The 19,164-nt window shown below is 43.0% G+C and overlaps 1 protein-coding gene across 1 annotated transcript in view; it reads left to right on the top strand.

Annotated features, from left to right (window-relative positions):
- Positions 1–19,164, top strand: part of MRPL18 (mitochondrial ribosomal protein L18) — a 29,915-nt gene that overhangs the window by 9,667 nt on the left and 1,084 nt on the right. The window lies entirely within an intron of this gene.

Below are 19,164 nucleotides of genomic sequence, written 5' to 3'. Positions count from 1 at the left end.
CCTGATGACTGCGGCAGCAGAGACACCGGGAGATCAGCGCTGGAGGAGGTAAGGAAAGAGTTTTTTATTTTACTATGGGCAGCAGCATGGGGGCGATATCTAACACAGGGGATCATGTGCGATCAAAGGAGGGCGCAGGCAGATATAATATGCGCCGCTCCCCCAGCCAGTCACCATGGTGCGGTTTCAGCACCATGGTGATGGACAGCGGCAGTGCATATTATATGAGCGGGAGCAGGAGATCAAAGGCTCCCTCCGGCAGCTTTTACCAGCTCACAGCACCGCTCCAAAGCTGCCCCCACCTCCCCTGGACCCTGCAGTGTGTATATATATATATATATATATATATATATATATATATACACCCCCCCTCCCCCCCGTATATTCGGATTATAAGACGCACCCCCTACTTTCCCCCAAAATTTGGGGGAACAAAAGTGCGTCTTATAAAGCGAAAAATACGGTAATTAATTTACAGATGAGATTCTGTGTACATGTTTATGTAGCACATCTGCATCTCCGCCATCGGTTTTCAGGAATTCAGATGGGACCTCTGATGGAGCCATAGAGTGCGGCGACACAAATGGAGCGCCAATGTTTTTGTGCCCCCCCAACTATGTTTTTTTTCAGACAGGCACAAGAACCTGATACACTGTTTTTGTACTTCTCCTACTGATGCATCACTTTATATGATCGTAGAACTCCTTTAAGTTGTACCTTCAGTTTTGAGAAGTGGTGGAAACTAGTCCTTGCATTGAGTCATTGGCATTGTGAGAACCAAATATAGTGGTAATGGGGATTTTAATGGTATTATTCCTCTTATGCTGGAGTCACACACAATGTATAAAATATCGGACCGTTTTTCACGGACCAGAATCTCACAAATGTTGCATGAACAGTGATCCATATGTCATCCGATTGTAATGCGAGGATGCGATTTTCTCGCATCTAAACATCCGTGTGACATCCGTTTTGCATACTTATGATGAGATTTTCATTGCCGGCTTCTGTAAAATCATTACAAAGCCCGACATGAAATGACACATGGTTTACATACAGTAAACCATTTCATTTAGTTTTTTATATGTCTATGACTAATAATTAGTTTAGGGTATGTGTGTAAAATGTGGGACATGTAGGTGTTAAATTAATTGGTAAATTCATTGAAAAAAATTGCGTGGGCTCCCGCGATATTTATTTCGCCGCCAGAGAAGGCAAGCCAGTGAGTGAGGGCAGATATAAATAGCCTAGGGAGGGACCATGGCTATTGCCCCCCCCCCTGACTACAAACATCTGCCCCCAGCTACCCCAGAAAAGGCGCATCTATAATGTGCGCCTTTTCTAGCACTTAGAATCTCTATTTCCATTACCTTTAGCAGTGGCTCATGGGTTAATAATGGGTTAATGTCACCTTGCTATTGAAAGGTGACATTAAGCTGGGTTAATAATGGAGAGGTGTCAATAATACACCTATCTATTATTAATCCTATAGTAGTAAAGGGTTAAAAAAGACACACACACACACACACACACACACACACACATATTAATTAAAAATTCTTTTAATGAAATAATGACACCAAGTTTTTGACAAAATTTATTATGCTGCCAATCCAACAAAAGCCCTTGTTCTGTAAAAAAAAAAAAATAAATAAAAAACCAACAATATCCATACCTCTCCGCAGTTCAGTCAGGTCCCCCGCTGCAATCCATCACAAGGGGTTAACTAGTTTACAACCGGGACCAGTGCAAATGCTACTGGCCCGGCTGTAAACCGCTGCAGAATGAATGAAATCATGTCTGCGTAGGTGCCCTGGCTGACCGGAGATGAACTGATTAGCGTGGGAAAGGTTCTGAAGTTTTTCCCACGCTGTCAGATCACCACGGGTCAGGTGGGGAGTCTACGCAGCCTCATTGACTACCACTGACGTCACTGAGGCTGCGCGGAGTCCCTGGTTGACCTGCATGAACTCAGGAGCATGTTTGTAGCCAGGGGGGGACAGTAACCATGGTTATCTGCCCTCACTCACTGGCTTTCCCTCTCTGGTGGTGAAAACACCGCGGGAGCCCACGCAATTTTATTTTCAACTAATTTACCCGTTAATTTAACACCTACATATCCCAAATTTTACACACATACACAAATCTAATTATAAGTCAAAGATATATAAAAAAATGGTATAAAGAAATAGTTTACTGTATGTAAACCATGTGTCATTTCATGTCGGGTTTTGTGATGATTTTACAGAAGCCATCAATTGATTTAGCGGCTACTATGCTATGTAGAACTCTATGAAAAATAAATATCTATAATATAATGCTAGGAGCGTCACTCTGTCCGAAGCCTTTATAGACTGCGAAAGCTCGACGCGCCTGCGCAGTCTGGACCGCACAGAGTTACGCTTCCAAGGATGAGGATTGTGGCCCAGGAGATCGCGGTATGCGTAAGCACTGAACGCATACTGGGATCTCCAGCACAACAACTTACCTATCCGGTATTGCCACGGGGTTGCTTCGGGCCGAAGGCCGGGACATGAATCTTCCGTCGGAACTGTCTCATGTGTATAGCTCACTTCAGGCGCCATTTTGGTGGGCGGAAATTATTGAAATAAGGCCGTGATGTCAGGAGAAGGGAGGGTTGTGGCGCCGAAATCGGCACCTGAGCAGTCCGCGCTTCTGGCGCAGGATGGGAGCAGCACATGACAGAATGGGGGCGCAGGATGGGAGCAGCACATCACAGAATGGGTGCGCAGGATGGGAGCGGCACATTACAGAATAGGGGCGCAGGATGGGAGCACCACAATACAGGATGGGGAAGCAGGATGGGAGCGGCACATTACAGAATGGGGATGCAGGATGGGAGCAGCACATTACAGAATGGGGACGCAGGATGGGAGCAGCACATGACAGGATGTGAGCAACACATGACAGGATGGGGACGCAGGATGAGAGCACCACATGACAGGATAGGGACGCAGGATGAGAGCAGCACATAACAGAATGGGGGCGCAGGATGGGAGCAGCACATTACAGAATAGGGGTGCAGGATGGGAGCAGCACATTACAAACTGGGAGCACAGGATGGGAGCAGCACATGACAGAATGGGGGCGCAGGATGGGAGGAGCTCATGACAGAATGGGGGTGCAGGATGGGAGCAGCACATTACAAGATGTGAGTACCACATGGCAAGGTGGTGGATGCAGGATGAGAGCACCACCTGACAGGATGGGGGTGCAGAAATGGAGTAGCACATACCAGGATGGTGGCAGCACATACCAGAATGGAGGCGCAGGATGGGAGTAGCACATGACAGCATGGGGATGCAGGATGGGAGCACCACATGACAGGATTGGAGTGCAGGATGAGAGCACATGACAGGATTGGGGCGCAGGATGGGAGCATATGACAGGATGAGGGCACAGGAAGAGAGTAGCCCATGACAAGATGGAGGTGCCAAACAGGATGAGGGCTGCACATGACAGGAAGGGGGCGCAGGATGGGAGCATCATATGACAGGATGGGGGCGCAAGATGGTAGCAGCACATGACAAGATTAGGGCGCAGGATGGAAGCAGCACATACCAGGATGGAGGCCATATACCAATACAAATGCTCGCCTCCCGGGTGTAGAACGGGTTCAGTAGTGTGTGTGTGTGTGTGTATATATATATATATATATATATATATGTGTGTGTGTGTGATTTTACTGTATGGCGCACTGAATTGCCAGCTTTTGTAAAGGACACCGGTGCGTATTTCTCGCTAGTCACTCGTGTGCTCCCTGTGTAATCCGCATTTTTCTCTCCCCATAGACTTGCATCGGCGTATTATGAGCGTAAAACACTGACATTTCTCTCGCACGTATAATACGGCCAAGAAGAAATTGGCTGATGGGAGTTGCCCCATAGATTAACATTGGGACGAGTTCTGTGCGTTTTTTTTTTTTTTTCTCGCATAGCACTCGTCCGTATTTCTCGCTAGTGTGACTCCGGCCTTGCACTGTGTTCAGTCAAGGACTGGAGCAGCATTTCTGGCATATGAAACGCCAACATTTTTGTGGAATTCGACAGGTCAGCATAGCCACACTCTGTACCGTTTCAGTCCTTCCCCTGCTCAACCCATTGTAGCAGAGCTGCATAAACTGGCCTTAGAATGCCAGAGTCACAACATTTGTGCACCACTCCACATTGCACAAACATTTCACGACTTTTCAATGTGTTTTACGCCAGTTTTCTGATTAACACTTTGACGAATTGCCCCAATTAATACGCTGCTTGTTGAACAGTTGTTGCTAATAGTCCGGTTTCTATTTGATATATCTATGTACATTTTTCCAATAGACTTGCTCGTCACATCTTTAATTAATATGTACCTACAGACAAGTGACATTTTACAGCGGGTCCTGGCCATTGCTGATTTGTGCTAATAAGCTTTCTAATTAATGTGGAGATGGAAACCTCTTGAAAGTGTTGACTACCTTTTATGTCTTCAGGTAAGACCTAAAATCGCCTGAATTAGTTGCACAGGTCAAGCAGCCGTGTTCTTTATGTATTTAGTGTGGTTGATTAATCTATTTAATCTCCGGGTTATTTGCATGCAAACCCCGTGGTTGTCTGGACTCACATTTATTGTGGATGCACAAACAAGTAAAGGACATTACCATGTCAATATATACACAGGAGTGCCCACGTTGTTTTCTCAGGTTCTCCTTGATTTCTGTCCCTTTTATTTGCTCTGTTTGAGCTTAAAAGCATCCTTATTTATCTTGGAAGTAGAGAAGCAGTTCATAAATGTATTCATCAGTCGCTCAGGCTTAGCTTGTGCTGTTGATGAAGGATATCTAAATAGTGTGGTCATTTTCAGAGCTCATCTGTGCATTTGGCTCTGTCGTGGTCTGTGTTTGTTCCTATCTCATGATTAGGTAATTGAGGGCTGGATATGAATAGTAGCTCTCGGTTTTCACTAAAAAGCATCCACAATTTGCGATGAAGTACATGTATCAATTAACTTTGCAATAGTGACATAAAACTATCATGGAAAAATATAATAATGTTTATAGAGTTATAAAAGATACAGGTGCTTCTCACAGCAGTAGAATATCATCAAAAAGTTAATCTATTTCAGTTCTTCAATACAAAAACTGAAGCTCATATATTATATATAGAGTCATTACAAACAGAGCGATCTATTTCAAGTGTTATGTCTGTTAATGTTGATCATTATGGCTTACAGCCAATGAAAACTCAGTAAATTAGAACACTTTATAACACCAGCTTGAAAAATGATTTTAAAATCTGAAATGTTGGCCTACTGAAATAAATGTTCAGTAAATGCACTCAATACTTGGTCAGGGCTCCTTTTGCATCAATTACTGCATCAATGCTTCATGGCATGGAGGCGGTCTGGTTGCTTTGATAGCATCCTTCAGCTCGTCTGCATTGTTGGGTCTGGTGTCTCTCATCTTCGTCTTGACAATACCCCATAGATTCTCTATGGGGTTAAGGTCAGGCGAGTTTGCTGGCCAATCGAGCACAGTGATACTTTTTGTTTTTAAACCCAGGTATTGGTACTTTTGGCAGTGTGGACAGGTGCTAAGTCCTGCTGGAGAATGAAATTTCCATCTCTGAAAAGCTTGTCGGCAAAGGGAAGCATGAAGTGATCTATTTTTTCCTGATAGACGGCTGCACTGACTTTGGTCTTGATAAACCACAGTGGACCTACACCAGCAGATGACATGGCTCCCCAAACCGTCACTGATTGTGGAAACTTCACACTAGACCTCAAGCAGCTTGGATTGTGGCCTCTCCACTCTTCCTCCAGACTCTGGGACCTTGATTTCCAAATGAAATGCAAAATTTACTTTAATCTGAAAACAACACCTTGGATACTGATCAACAGTTTAGTTCTTTTTCTCCTTGGCCCAGGTAAGACGCTTCTGGCGTTGTCTATTGGTCATGAGTGGCTTGACACAAGGAATGCGACACTTGTAGCCCATGTCCTGGATTCGTCTGTGTGTGGTGGCTCTTGAAGCAATGACTCCAGCAGCAGTTCACTCCTTGTGAATCTCCCACAATTTTTTGAATGGCCTTTTCTTAACAATCCTTTCAAGGCTACAGTTATCCTGGTTGTTTGTGCACCTTTTTCTACCACACTTTTTCCTTTCACTCAACTTTCCATTAATATGCCTAGATACAGCACTCTGTGAACAGCCAGCTTCTTTAGCAATGACCTTTTGTTGCTTACCCTCCTTGTGGAGTGTGTCAATGACTGCCTTCTGGACATCGGTCAAGTCATCAGTCTTCCCCCATGATTGTGGAGCCTTCTGAAACAGACTAAGGGACCTTTTCAAATTCTTAGGAGGCCTTTGCATGTGTTTTTTTTGTAATTATTCTAATTTACTAAGAAATTGACTTTTGGGTTTTCATTGGCTGTAAACCATAATCATCAACATTAACATAAATAAACTCTTGAAATAGATCACTCTGTACTGAGTATATAATGAGTTTCACTTTTTGTGTTTAAGGCTGTGTGCGCACGTTGCGTTTTTGTAAGCGTTTCCGCAGCATTTATGCCGGCTCAGACGCTGCAGAAACTCTTACAAGATGCTTCCAAATAATTTGCATGCTTTTTTGGCTTTTTGTGCCAATGCATGCGTTTTTAACCGCTCAGGAATTGCTTAGCGGCTAAAAACGCAGCATGCTCATTAATTTCCGCATAGCTGAGCGTTTTTAGCCTTCCCCCAATGTTCCCAGAAAACGCGTGTCAAAAAACACGTCAAAAACGTGCGGCTTTTTGGCAAAAACCGCGCAAGAATCGCGTGGAAAAAGACGCGCGTTTTCTGGGAAAGGGGATGCGATTCCTGAGCGTTTTTAAACGCTAGCGTGGGCACATAGCCGAAGAACTGAAATAAACTTTATGATCATATTCTAATTTTGTGAGAATCACCTGTATCTAGCAACAGATATCCAATGATAAAACTTTTCTGTTATCATGTCCATTTAAAATATACAGATCTCTTCATGTGCCATGAAAATGTCAACACAGTATGCATTTTGCATTACCCCATAAGTTTTCTTTACACTTCTTTTCAATTACAGTTAGGCTGTGTGCCCACATTGCGTTTAAGCGTTGCCGCCGCTTAAGCGCTAGTAAATCGCATCCCCATGCAATCCTATGGGATTCCGCAGTTGCTGTGCCAATGCTGCGGATTTCTCCGCTGCGGAATCGCATAGCGGAAAAATCCGCAGCATGTCCATTAATTTTCCAGAATCGCGGCTATACTGTCCTCATAAACGTTAGCAGGGTGTGCAATGGGACATGTAGCTATACCCCCTGTCTTCTTTAAGAAAAAGAGGCTGTAAAATTGTAACCTTCTTTTATTGATTGCAGATGTGACAGGAAAGGGTGAAACTATAGAATGCAATAACAGGAGCATTTCAGAATATATAACTGCACAGAGCATAAAATACAGATAGTCTGCAATACACAGTACCATGAGGTAATACATAGGTACCATGAGGTAATACATGGGTACCATGAGGTAATACATAGCTGATGATTACCTATTTAATACAACAAACGTTATAAACACAGGGTTATAACACCTAGGTAGTGCTTACCAACTATGCTTAGAGCAGTCTGTTTAAGAAGCATGAAGAACACGAATGGTGTAGTTTCTCCTAAGACACATGGAGGAATAATGGCTGCTGTTCCCCTCACAGTGTCATAAACAAGACTATGATGTAACAGGAACAATCCCACAATACATTGCAAATTAAACTAGAATCTGCATTAAACGGCCAGCAGGTGGTGCTGTTACCTTACAGTATGAAATATATGAAGGATTAATACACACAAAAATGACTTTCTAGACAGGAATTATATGGCTGGACAGAACACTCCCCGCTTGACGTCAGCCGACGTTACTATTGTGTTTATTGGACGAGAACAGCAGAACGAGTTCCCTTACTGGCCTGAGGAACAATTTGGTCTCGCCTTGTTTTCCTATTTTTATTTCCACCTTACGTACGATTCCATCCTTACTTGGGAATGTCTGGGTAATGAGACCTAATGGCCATTCATTTCTCCGAGACTGACAGTCTTTCATTAGTACTATATCGCCAGGCTGGAGGTTAGGCTTGCTGGTTTGCCACTTTCTCCTCTGTTGCAGAGTAGGCAGGTACTGTTTTTTCCACTTGTCCCAAAAGGCATTGGAGAGACTCTGTACTTGTCTCCATCGACTCCTGTAACGGTCTTTAACATTAAATTCTCCAGGTGGAGAGCAATTAGGGTCGGTCTTCTGCATAAGCAGCAGGGCTGGGGTGAGAACAGTTGGGTCATCAGGATCACTGGAAATTGGAGTCAACGGTCTGGCGTTTATGATGGCTGACACTTCGGCCATGAATGTTGTCAAGCTTTCGTGTGTCAGTCTTGCAGATCCTTCCTGTAAGAAGATTAAATTGAGGATTCTCCTTGCGACACCTATCATTCTTTCCCATACACCTTCCATATGTGAAGAATGTGGTGGGTCGAATGTCCAAGTACACCCTTGCACACTTAGGTATTTTTCTACGTCATTATATCCAAGTTGGAAGAGAGTTGCAGTTCTCTTGCTGCTCGGAGTTTCCTCAGAACACTATCTTTTGGTATTGGTCGTTGATTGGTTAAACAGTCGATTTCTTTGGCATGGTTTTCCCGTTGTACAGCTCAGATAATTATATTCTTCGACTGCTCTAGCTGTAGAGCTGTGTGGACGTGTTTACTATGGTGCCAATGGTCCTCAAAGTCTTGAAGTGTAGGTGCTAACTCTGCATGACCCTTCTTACATATCTTCTCCATGAAGGTTAAGAAATGGTCTTTCATCTCTGGTTTATTACGGAAGCTGTGCCTGAGGGAGGCAAATCGTTTGTAAACTTGTTCTCTGTTATTAGGCAAGCGTTGTCTTTGAGGATTGAAGGGCAGAGGTGCAATCCAGCTCTTCGTTTTGTCCTGCACCATTCCTTGCTCTATCATCTCTAGGAACAGTCTATCTTCAAATGACATTGCTATACGATTATCTTCTTTGGTCTTGTGGAAGACCGTACACCCTAGGTGATCTTGGTCGCAATTCTGAATGCAATCATCATTGGCACGACTCGCTAAGATACTTGGTGCTGAAGTGCTGTGTAGCAACTCCTTTATGAAGTAGTGATTTTCACATGGTTGAAGGAGAGATGGACGTCCATTCTCGAGAGTCCTGGTAAACATGTTGTTAACCACTGTCGGTTTGTGTGCACCTCCTAAACAGACCTCTCCTACAATGACCCACCCAAGGTCGAGTCTCTGAGAATATGGAGCCTTGTGCGAGCCATTGATCTGTTGTCTAACCTTGTGATCTTGCAGAATATCTCGCCCTAGGAGCAAGATTATTTGAGCCTCTGGGTCAAGGTTAGGAATCAGGCTTTCTATACGCTTCAGATGAGGATGATACGATGCCACTTCAGGCATTAGTATCTCAGACCTGTTGTCAGGAATCTGGTTACATTCCAATATGGTTGGTAAGGGCAGACACATTTGGCCATCTATAGAATCTACTACGTAGCCTGTTGCTCTTCTACCAGCTGTCTCTACTATACCAGCACAAGTTTTCAAAGAGTAGGGGGCACTGGGTCCTCTGACGTTAAAGCTATCAAAGAAGGCAGACTTGGCTAATGACCTGTTACTCTGATCATCTAAAATCGCGTATACTTTTATGGCCTTGTCCTTTTCATCTGCTGGGCAAACTCTCACTAGGGAAATTTTAGAGCAGGACTTGCCTCCTATGAGATTTCCACAAACTTCTGTACACTTAGAAATAATGGCTGGAGTGTAAGTATTTGAGTCCTTCAGCTCCCCGCTATGCTCTTGGGGCAAAGCATCCGATGGTGGTCCAGGGTGTAGAACTGAGTTATGTTCGGTGCTGTCACATTCAGTACACCTTGCACTAACCTCACAGTCCCTGGCGAAGTGGGATGTTGAAGAGCAGCATTTGTAGCAGATGCGATTCTCCTTAAGGAAGGCCTTCCTTTCTCTCCAATGACTTTTCTCTGAAAGCTCTGCACTTAAGTAAGGAATGTGGCTTCTTGTGTAAGGGACACTGCCTGCTTGGGTTTTTGGATTTGTCTTCTCCTTGACCGGAGCTGAACTCTTTGCGAACTGAACCTGTGGAAGAAATGTTAGTTTTGTGGACCTCTACAGTTGTTCTACGAGGTTTACTAACAGTTATTGGCACATGACAACATGAAATCAAAGCTAGGATCATTTCTAATTTTTGCTTGTTCTGAGACAAAATCTACAAACACATTGAATGGAGGAAATGATACATTGTAAGTCTGTTTATACCTAGAACCATATGTAACCCATTTGTCTTGCAGGTTATATGGGAGTTTTTGAACTATGGGGGTCACACCTCTAGCAGTGTCGAGATATATCAACCCCACAAGATCGCCTTCTGCTACACACAACTCCATTAACAAGTCAGTTAATTCTCTGAGCTTTGAATAATCCTTAGAATCATAGAATCGTAGAGTTGGAAGGGACCTCCTGGGCCATCTGGTCCAACCCCCTGCTCAAAGCAGGATTCGCTAAATCATCCCAGTCAGATGTCTGTCCAGCCTCTGTTTGAAGACTTCCATTGAAGGAGAACTCACCACTTCTCGTGGCAGCCTGTTCCACTCATTGATCACTCTAACTGTCAAAAAGTTTTTTCTAATATCTAATCTGTGTCTCCTCCCATTCAGTTTCATCCCATTGCTTCTAGTCTTTCCTTGTGCAAATGAGAATAAAGTTGATCCTTCTACAATGTGACAGCCCTTTAGATATTTGTAGACAGCTATTAAGTCTCCTCTCAGTCTTCTCTTTTGCAAACTAAACATTCCCAAATCCTGCAACCTTTCCTCATAAGACAGGGTTTGCAGACCGGTCACCATTCTGGTCGCTCTTTTCTGAACTTGCTCCAGTTTGTTGATGTCTTTTTTAAAATGTGGTGCCCAAAACTGGACACAATATTCCAGATGAGGTCTGACCAAAGAGGAGTAGAGGGAAATAATGACTTCACGTGATCTAGACTGTATGCTTCTGTTAATACATCCTAGAATTGCATTTGCCTTTTTTGCTGCTGCATCACACTGTTGACTCATATTCAGTCTGTGATCTATTAGTATACCCAAGTCTTTTTCACATGTGCTGTCACTTAGCCCTATTCCTCCCATTCTATATATGCTTTTTCCATTTTTATTGCCCAGATGTAGTACTTTGCATTTCTCCCTGTTAAAAACCATTCTGTTAGTTGCTGCCCACTTCTCCAGTTTATTTAAATCTTTTTGAATCCTCTCTCTCTCTTCTCTAGTATTAGCTATCCCTCCTAGCTTTGTGTCATCAGCAAATTTAATCAGTTTACCCTCAATTCCTTCATCTAAATCGTTGATAAAGATGTTGAACAATACAGGGCCCAGGACAGAGCCCTGTGGTACCCCACTTGAGACATTCTTCCAACTGGATGTGCAGCCATTTACGACCACTCTTTGGGTCCGATCACTAAGCCAGTTATGAATCCACCTAACAGTTGCCTTGTCCATTCCATACTTAATCATTTTTTCAATAAGGATTGTATGAGAGACTTTGTCAAATGCTTTGCTGAAGTCAAGATATACTATATCTACAGAATTTCCTTGATCCACCCAATCAGTGATACCGTCATAGAAGGAAATTAAGTTAGTCTGACATGACTTATTAGTTACAAACCCATGCTGACTCTGTTTAATCACTTCATTCTTATCCAGGTATTGACATACATGTTGTTTAATAATTTGTTCAAAGATCTTTCCTGGTATAGAAGTCAGACTCACCGGCCTATAGTTGCCTGGGTCCACCTTCATCCCCTTTTTGAAGATAGGAACAACATTTGCTCTTCTCCAGTCTTCTGGCACTTCTCCTGTTCTCCAAGAATTTTCAAAGATTATAGAGAGGGGTTCAAAAATTTCTTCTGCTATCTCCTTCAGTACTCTGGGGTGTAATTCATCTGGACCTGGAGACTTGAATTCATTTAGGCTAGCTAAGTGTTTCCTCACTATCTTTCTGTTTATAGATATCCTGGATTCTTCTATTCCCTTAATAGGACAGTGAATAACAGTTGATGTTACATTTCGTTTCTGAGAGAAAACAGATGCAAAATAGGAATTTAAAAGTTCAGCCTTCTCAGCATCCTGTCTTACCATTTCATCATTTTCATCCTGTAAAAATCCTATAGCATCTTTGACTTTTCTTTTACTTTTGACATATCCCCAAAATCCTTTATTATTGCTTTTGACATCTCTTGCAAGCCTCAATTCATATTCAGCTTTAGCTAATCTGATTTGTGGCCTGCAGGTTCTGCAGACAGCATTATATTCTTCTTTAGATATGCCTCCCTCTTTCCATTTTATAAACATTTTTTTCTTCCTTTTTAGCATGTGCTTAAGTTCTGTGTTCATCCATCCTGGTTTCCTTAACTGCTTCCTATTCTTCCCTCTTTTCGGAATTGTTAACAACTGTGCTTTGAGAATTTCATTTTTCAAGATTTCCCATCCTTCCTGGACATTTTTGTCTTTAAGGATATCCAGCCATTGGATCCCTCCAATTCTCTTTCTGAATCCCTTAAAATCTGCCGTTCTGAAATCTAACCTTGACGTCTGAGTCTTCACAGGTCTTCCGCCTCTAGTTATCCAAAATTCTAAAATAGCATGGTCGCTACCTCCTAGGGTCCCAGCCACTTTTACCTCCTCAACCATTTCCTCCCTGTTTATAAGGATTAGATCCAAGGTAGCAGTTCCCCTTGTTTTCTCCCTTACCTTTTGGAAGATAAAGTTGTCAGCAAGAGAGGATAAGAATTTCCTTGACCTGTTAGTTTTGCCTGAGAGAGATTCCCAACAAATGTCTGGATAGTTGAAATCTCCCATGACAACTATGTCATATTTTTTGGAGAACTTGGCCATTTGATGCATAAAGAGTTCATCCATAGCTTCAGCTTGCACAGGCGGCCTGTAGTAAATGCCTACAATGGTGTCCTTTCCATTGTTCTGTCCTTGTATTCTTACCCAAACAGTTTCCACAGAACTCCCTTGTTCGCTATTCTAGGAAAGTCCTCTATTCTTTTAAACAAGGCACTTTCTATAACCTACTGAGCCATAGCATTCATCAAGTCTATTCCAAATTCTTTTGAGGCCGACATCTGGATAATTTACATTAATGTCTCTGATTCTCTTTGCATGTTCGGCAGACTCACTTCCTAGCCATTTTATTAAGAGATCCACTACTTCGCTACATGATAGACCTATGTCTCTTATGGTATTTTTGAAGGAGGCTCACCAAGCCCTGTAGTTTTCAGCGCAATCGCTGAACTTTACAGGTCCCTTAGTGACCAACTCACTTCGAGCAAGGAACTTGGCAAAGTCCATCGTGGCTTGATTGGCACTGATGCCAGCTGATGGAGTGTTGTCAGAGTACAATATTCAAAAAGGGGACAAAAACTGAACTTGGAAATTATAGGCCAGTAAGTTTAACCTCAACTGTGGGTAAAATCCTTGAGGGTTTTCTAAGAGATACTATACTGGAGTATCTGGAGAAGAATAACCTCATGACCCAAAATCAACATGGGTTTACAAGGGACCGTTCCTGTCAGACTAATCTGATAAGCTTTTATGAAGAGGTAAGTTCCTGACTGGACCAAGGGAATGCAGTGGACATGGTGTACATGGACTTTTCAAAAGCTTTTGATACGGTGCCACACAAAAGTTTGATACATAAAATGAGAACAATGGGGATAGGGGAAAATATGTATAGGTGTGTTAAGAGCTGGCTCAGGGATAGGAAACAAAGGGTTGTTATTAATGGAGCACACTCGGACTGGGTCACGGTTAGCAGTGGGGTACCACAGGGGTCAGTTTTGGGCCCGCTTCTTTTTAACATATTTATTAATGACCTTGTAGGGGGCATAGAGAGTAGAATTTCAATATTTGCAGATGACACTAAACTCTGCAGGGTAATCAATACAGAGGAGGACAATTTTATATTACAGGAGGATTTATGTAAACTAGAAGCTTGGGCTGATAAATGGCAAATGAGCTTTAATGGGGATAAATGTAAGGTCATGCACTTGGGTAGAGCGAACAAGATGTATAATTATGTGCTTAATTGTAAAACACTGGGCAAAACTGTCACTGAAAAAGACCTGGGTGTATGGGTGGACGACAAACTCACATTTAGTGGCCAGTGTCAGGCAGCTGCTGCAAAGGCAAATAAAATAATGGGATGCATTAAAAGAGGCATAGATGCTCATGAGGAGAACATAAGTTTACCTCTATATAAGTCACTAGTGCGACCACACTTAGAATACAGTGTATATTTCTGGTCTCCGATGTATAAGAAAGACATAGCTGAACTGGAGCGGGTGCAGAGAAGAGCGACCAAGGTTATTAGGGAACTAGGGGGTCTGCAATACCAAGACAGGTTATTACACTTGGGGTTATTTAGTTTGGAGAATCGAAGGCTTAGGGGGGATCTTATTACAATGTATAAATATATGAGGGGACAGTACAAAGACCTTTCTAATGATCTTTTTACTCTTAGACCTGTGACGGGGACAAGGGGGCATCCTCTACGTCTGGAGGAAAGAAGGTTTAAGCATACTCACAGACGCGGATTCTTTACTGTAAGAGCAATGAGACTATGGAACTCTGCCATATGATGTTGTAATGAGTGATTCCCTACTAAAATTTAAGAAGGGACTGGATGCCTTTCTTGAAAAGTATAATATTACAGGGTATATACACTAGTTTCCTTAACCGCTTCCCGACCACCCACAGTAGATAAACGTTGGCGCTTGCTGGGCTTTGTGCAGCGCCGACGTTTATCTACTGTCGGCGGTTTTGTGCCCCCCGGGACCCCCACATACCTTATAACGCGGGGATCCCGGTGCACAATGCATGCTGGGACCCCCGACGTCATCGAGACCTGATTGGTTCAGGTCCTGATGACGTCAGCGTCACAGCAGCCAATGAGAGCGCTCGCTGGGAAAGCTGCTTGTTTCCCAGCGATCTCACTCATTGTAATGCGACTCCTCCTCTGATCTCACACTGACAGATGATCAGAGGTGAAGCAGCGTTACTGTGTGACTAGATCGCTGCCTGGCACAGCTGATCGCTGCCTGGCACAGCTGTGCCAAGCAGCGATCTTGTCACACAGTAACGCTGCTTCTCCTCTGATCATCTGTCAGTGTGAGATCAGAGGAGAAGTCGCGTTACTATGTGCCAGGCAGCGATCTTGTCCCATAGTAACGCTGCTTCTCCTCTGATCATCTGTCAGTGTGAGATCAGAGGAGAAGTGGCGTTACTATGAGTCAGATCGCAGGGCAGCGATCTTGTCACAAAAAGTTAAAAACAAAAAAACAGGCACGTGGGTTAGGGTTAGGGCTAGGCTTAGAGTTAGGGCTGGGATTAGGGTTAGGGGTGTGTTGGGGTTAGGGTTGGAATTAGAATTGGGGGTTTCCACTGTTTAGGTACATCAGGGGCTCTGTAAACGCAACATGACGCCCGCAGACCATTCCATCAAAGTCTGCATTTCAGAACGACACTACTTCCCTTCCGAGCCCCGACGTGTGCCCAAACAGTAGTTTTCTCCCACATATTTGGTATCAGCCTACTCAGGACAAATTGGACAACCACTTTTGGGGTCCAATTTCTCCTGTTACCCTTGTGAAAATAAAAATTGGGGGCTAAAAGGTCATTTTGTGGAAAAAAAATGATTTTTTATTTTCATGGCTCTACGTTATAAACTTCTGTGAAGCACTTGGGGGTTCAAAGTGTTCACAACACATCTAGATAAGTTCTTTAAGGGGTCTAGTTTCCAAAATGGGGTCACTTGTGGGGGGTTTCCACTGTTTAGGTACATCAGGGGCTCTCCAAATGCGACATGGCATCCGATCTCAATTCCTGCCAATTCTGCATTGAAAAAGTCAAACGGAACTCCTTCCGTTCTGAGCTCTGCCGTGTGCTCAAACAGTGGTTTAGCCCCACATACAGGGTATCGGCGTATTCAGGAGAAATTGCACAAAAAAATTTGTGGTTCATTTTCTCTTTTTACATTTGTGAAAATAAAAAAAAAAAATGGTTCTGAAGTAAAATGTTTGTGAAAAAAAGTTAAATGTTTATTTTTTCCTTCCACATTCCATTCATTCATGTGAAGCATCTGAAGGGTTAATAAACTTCTTGAATGTGGTTTTGAGTACATTGAGAGGTGAAGTTTTTAGAATTGTGTCACTTTTGGGTATTTTCTGTCATATTGACCCCCCAAACTCACTTCAAATGTGAGGTGGTCCCCAAAAAAATGGTGGTGTAAATTTTGTTGTAAACATGAGCAATCTGCTGGTCAACTTTTAACCCTTATGACTTCCTAGAAAAAAAAATTATGCTTCCAAAATTGTGCAGATGTAAACTAGACATGTGGGAAATGTTATTTATTAACTATTTTGTGCGATATCACTCTGTGATTTAAGGGCATAAAAATTAAAAGTTTGAAAATTGCAAAATTTTCTAAATTTTCGCCAAATTTCGATTATTATTTTTTTTTTAAAACAAATAAGCGCAGTTCATATCTAAGAAATTTTACCACCATCATGAAGTACAATATGTCACGAGAAAACAATGTCAGAATCAGCAGGATCCGTTGAAGCGTTCTAGAGTTATGACCTCATAAAGTGACACTGGTCAGAATTGAAAAAATTGGCCCGGTCACGAAGGCAAAAACAGGCTCGGGTGCGAAGGGGTTAATATTGCGTTGATCCAGGGAGCTAGTCTGATTGCCGTATGTGGAGTCGGGAAGGAATTTTTTTCCCCAATGTGAAGCTTACTGTTTGCCACATGGGTTTTTTTTTTTGCCTTCCTCTGGATCAACATGTTAGGGCAGGTTAGGATGGGATATGGGTTGAACTAGATGGACTTAAAGTCTCCCTTCAACCTTAATAACTATTTAACATGTGTGCTGTGTGATCATACCTGTTAGATGTCTCTGGTTTGGACCAACTGCTGTAGTACCTTTCTGAAGTGAAGGGATTCTCTTTAAGCTGGGACAGATTCCGGATCTTCTGTTCTGGAGAAAGATTATTGTAGTCAGTATCATCCCAATGTGTATTTCCTTGCTTTTGGTAGGGAGACTGTTAGGTGGCTTTCTGGGGGTCCAAATTATCTGGTTGGCTTGACTTGTTGACAAAATGCTCTGTCTTCGCCTGTGTGTCTGGATCGTCATTTGATTTGGAATGCTGATGGACGTACTCTGCAGTACGCTGCAATGGATCGTGAGTAACTTGCTGTAGGCCTAGCACACTGCTGCGTCTGCTGTGTTCGTCGTCAGAATATGCGCCAGCTTCTAAGGCTTCTGCTTCTGCTATGGCAGCTGCTGTTTCTTTATCAATAGCAAGTTTCTGTAATGTTGCTTCAAGGCGCGCTTTCTCTTCATCCAGGCATGCTTGTTGGCGTGCTTTTTCTGCATCCAGTGGCGCTTTTTCCACATCCAGGCATGTTTGTTGGCGTGCTTTTTCTGCATCCAGAGATGCTTGTTGTAGTGTTAATTCTATCTCTTGCTCAGCAAAGGTGCTTCTTGCTTTTGCCGCTTCAGCTTTTGCGCGGGCAATAGCGGCGGCATTGCTGACGAATGATGTCTTGGAGGATCAAACTCGTGATCTCATCTTGAAAGAGGATGCTCGTCCTTGAGACATGATTCAACAGTTAGGCGACCGGTGTGATATCCCTTTGTCGGCTCTGCGTGGATAATGGCGGGCTCTGTATGGTCCGATTATTCGGTCCGACCGTTAGGAGGTTGCAGCAATATCCGTATGCAATAACCGTATGCTTGGATAATGGCAGGCTCTGTAACGTCAGATCTTCTGATCTTGTTCTCAGCCGTTGTTTCACTATACTGTCCTCATACGCGTTAGCAGGGTGTGCAATGAGACATGTAGTTAAACCCCCTGTCTTCTTTAAGAAAAAGAGGCTGAAAAATTGTAACCTTCTTTTATTGATTGCAGATGTGACAGGAAAGGGTGAAACTATAGAATGCAATAACAGGAGCATTTCAGAATATACTGTATAACTGCACAGAGCATAAAATACAGATAGTCTGCAATACACAGTAACATGAGGTAATACATAGGTACCATGAGGTAATACGTAGGTAACATGAGGTAATACATAGGTACCATGAGGTAATACATAGCTGATGATTACCTATTTAATACAACAAACGTTATAAACACAGGATTATAACACCTAGATAGTGCTTACCAACTATGCTTAGAGCAGGCTGTTTAAGAAGCATGAAGAACACGAATGGTGTAGTTTCTCCTAAGACACATGGAGGAATAATGGCTGCTGTTCCCCTCACAGTGTCATAAACAAGACTATGATGTAACAGGAACAATCCCACAATACATTGCAAAATAAACTAGAATCTATGCATTAAACGGCCAGCAGGTGGTGCTGTTACCTTACAGTATGAAATATATGAAGGATTAATACACACAAAAATGACTTTCTAGACAGCAATTATATGGCTGGACAGAAGAGCGATGATTCCGCTGCCATAGGATTGCATTGAAACCCTCTATCGGCTCCCAGAGTCCTCAGCGGTGCTTCACAGGCTTGCTTTGCGGCAAAATGACCTTTGATGACGTAGCGGTCACGTGACCGCTACGTTATCAGAGGTCATTCTCACAAAGCACGCCTGGGAACGGAACTTGCCGTCCGCGCCGCTGAGGAGATCGGGGGCCGCCAGGAGGTGAGTATATCCATTATTTATTTATTTTTTTTTTTAAATTATTTTTAACATTCTATCTTTTACTATTGATGCAGCATAGGCAGCCTCAATAGTAAAAAGTTGGTCACACTTGTCAAGCCGTATGCTTGACAAGTGTGACCAACCTGTCAATCACTTTTGCAAGCGTTGCATCAAATCGCTTGGAAAAGCGCTAGCATTCTGAAAGCTAAAAACGCTTGTGTTTTACCCACGGCGGGGAGTTGCGGAAATGCGGACAATTCTGCAGCATTTCTGCAACGTGGGCACATAGCCTTACAAGGGCCCTGCTGTTTAGTTTGGCCATTTTTTTGGATAGAACATTTT

Source organism: Dendrobates tinctorius, unplaced genomic scaffold, assembly GCF_039654945.1.
Source record: "Dendrobates tinctorius isolate UK_male_01 unplaced genomic scaffold, ASM3965494v1 ptg000097l, whole genome shotgun sequence".
NCBI lineage: Eukaryota > Metazoa > Chordata > Amphibia > Anura > Dendrobatidae > Dendrobates > Dendrobates tinctorius.
Note: the sequence above shows the minus strand (reverse complement) of the source record. Positions and strands in the feature narration are given on the sequence as shown.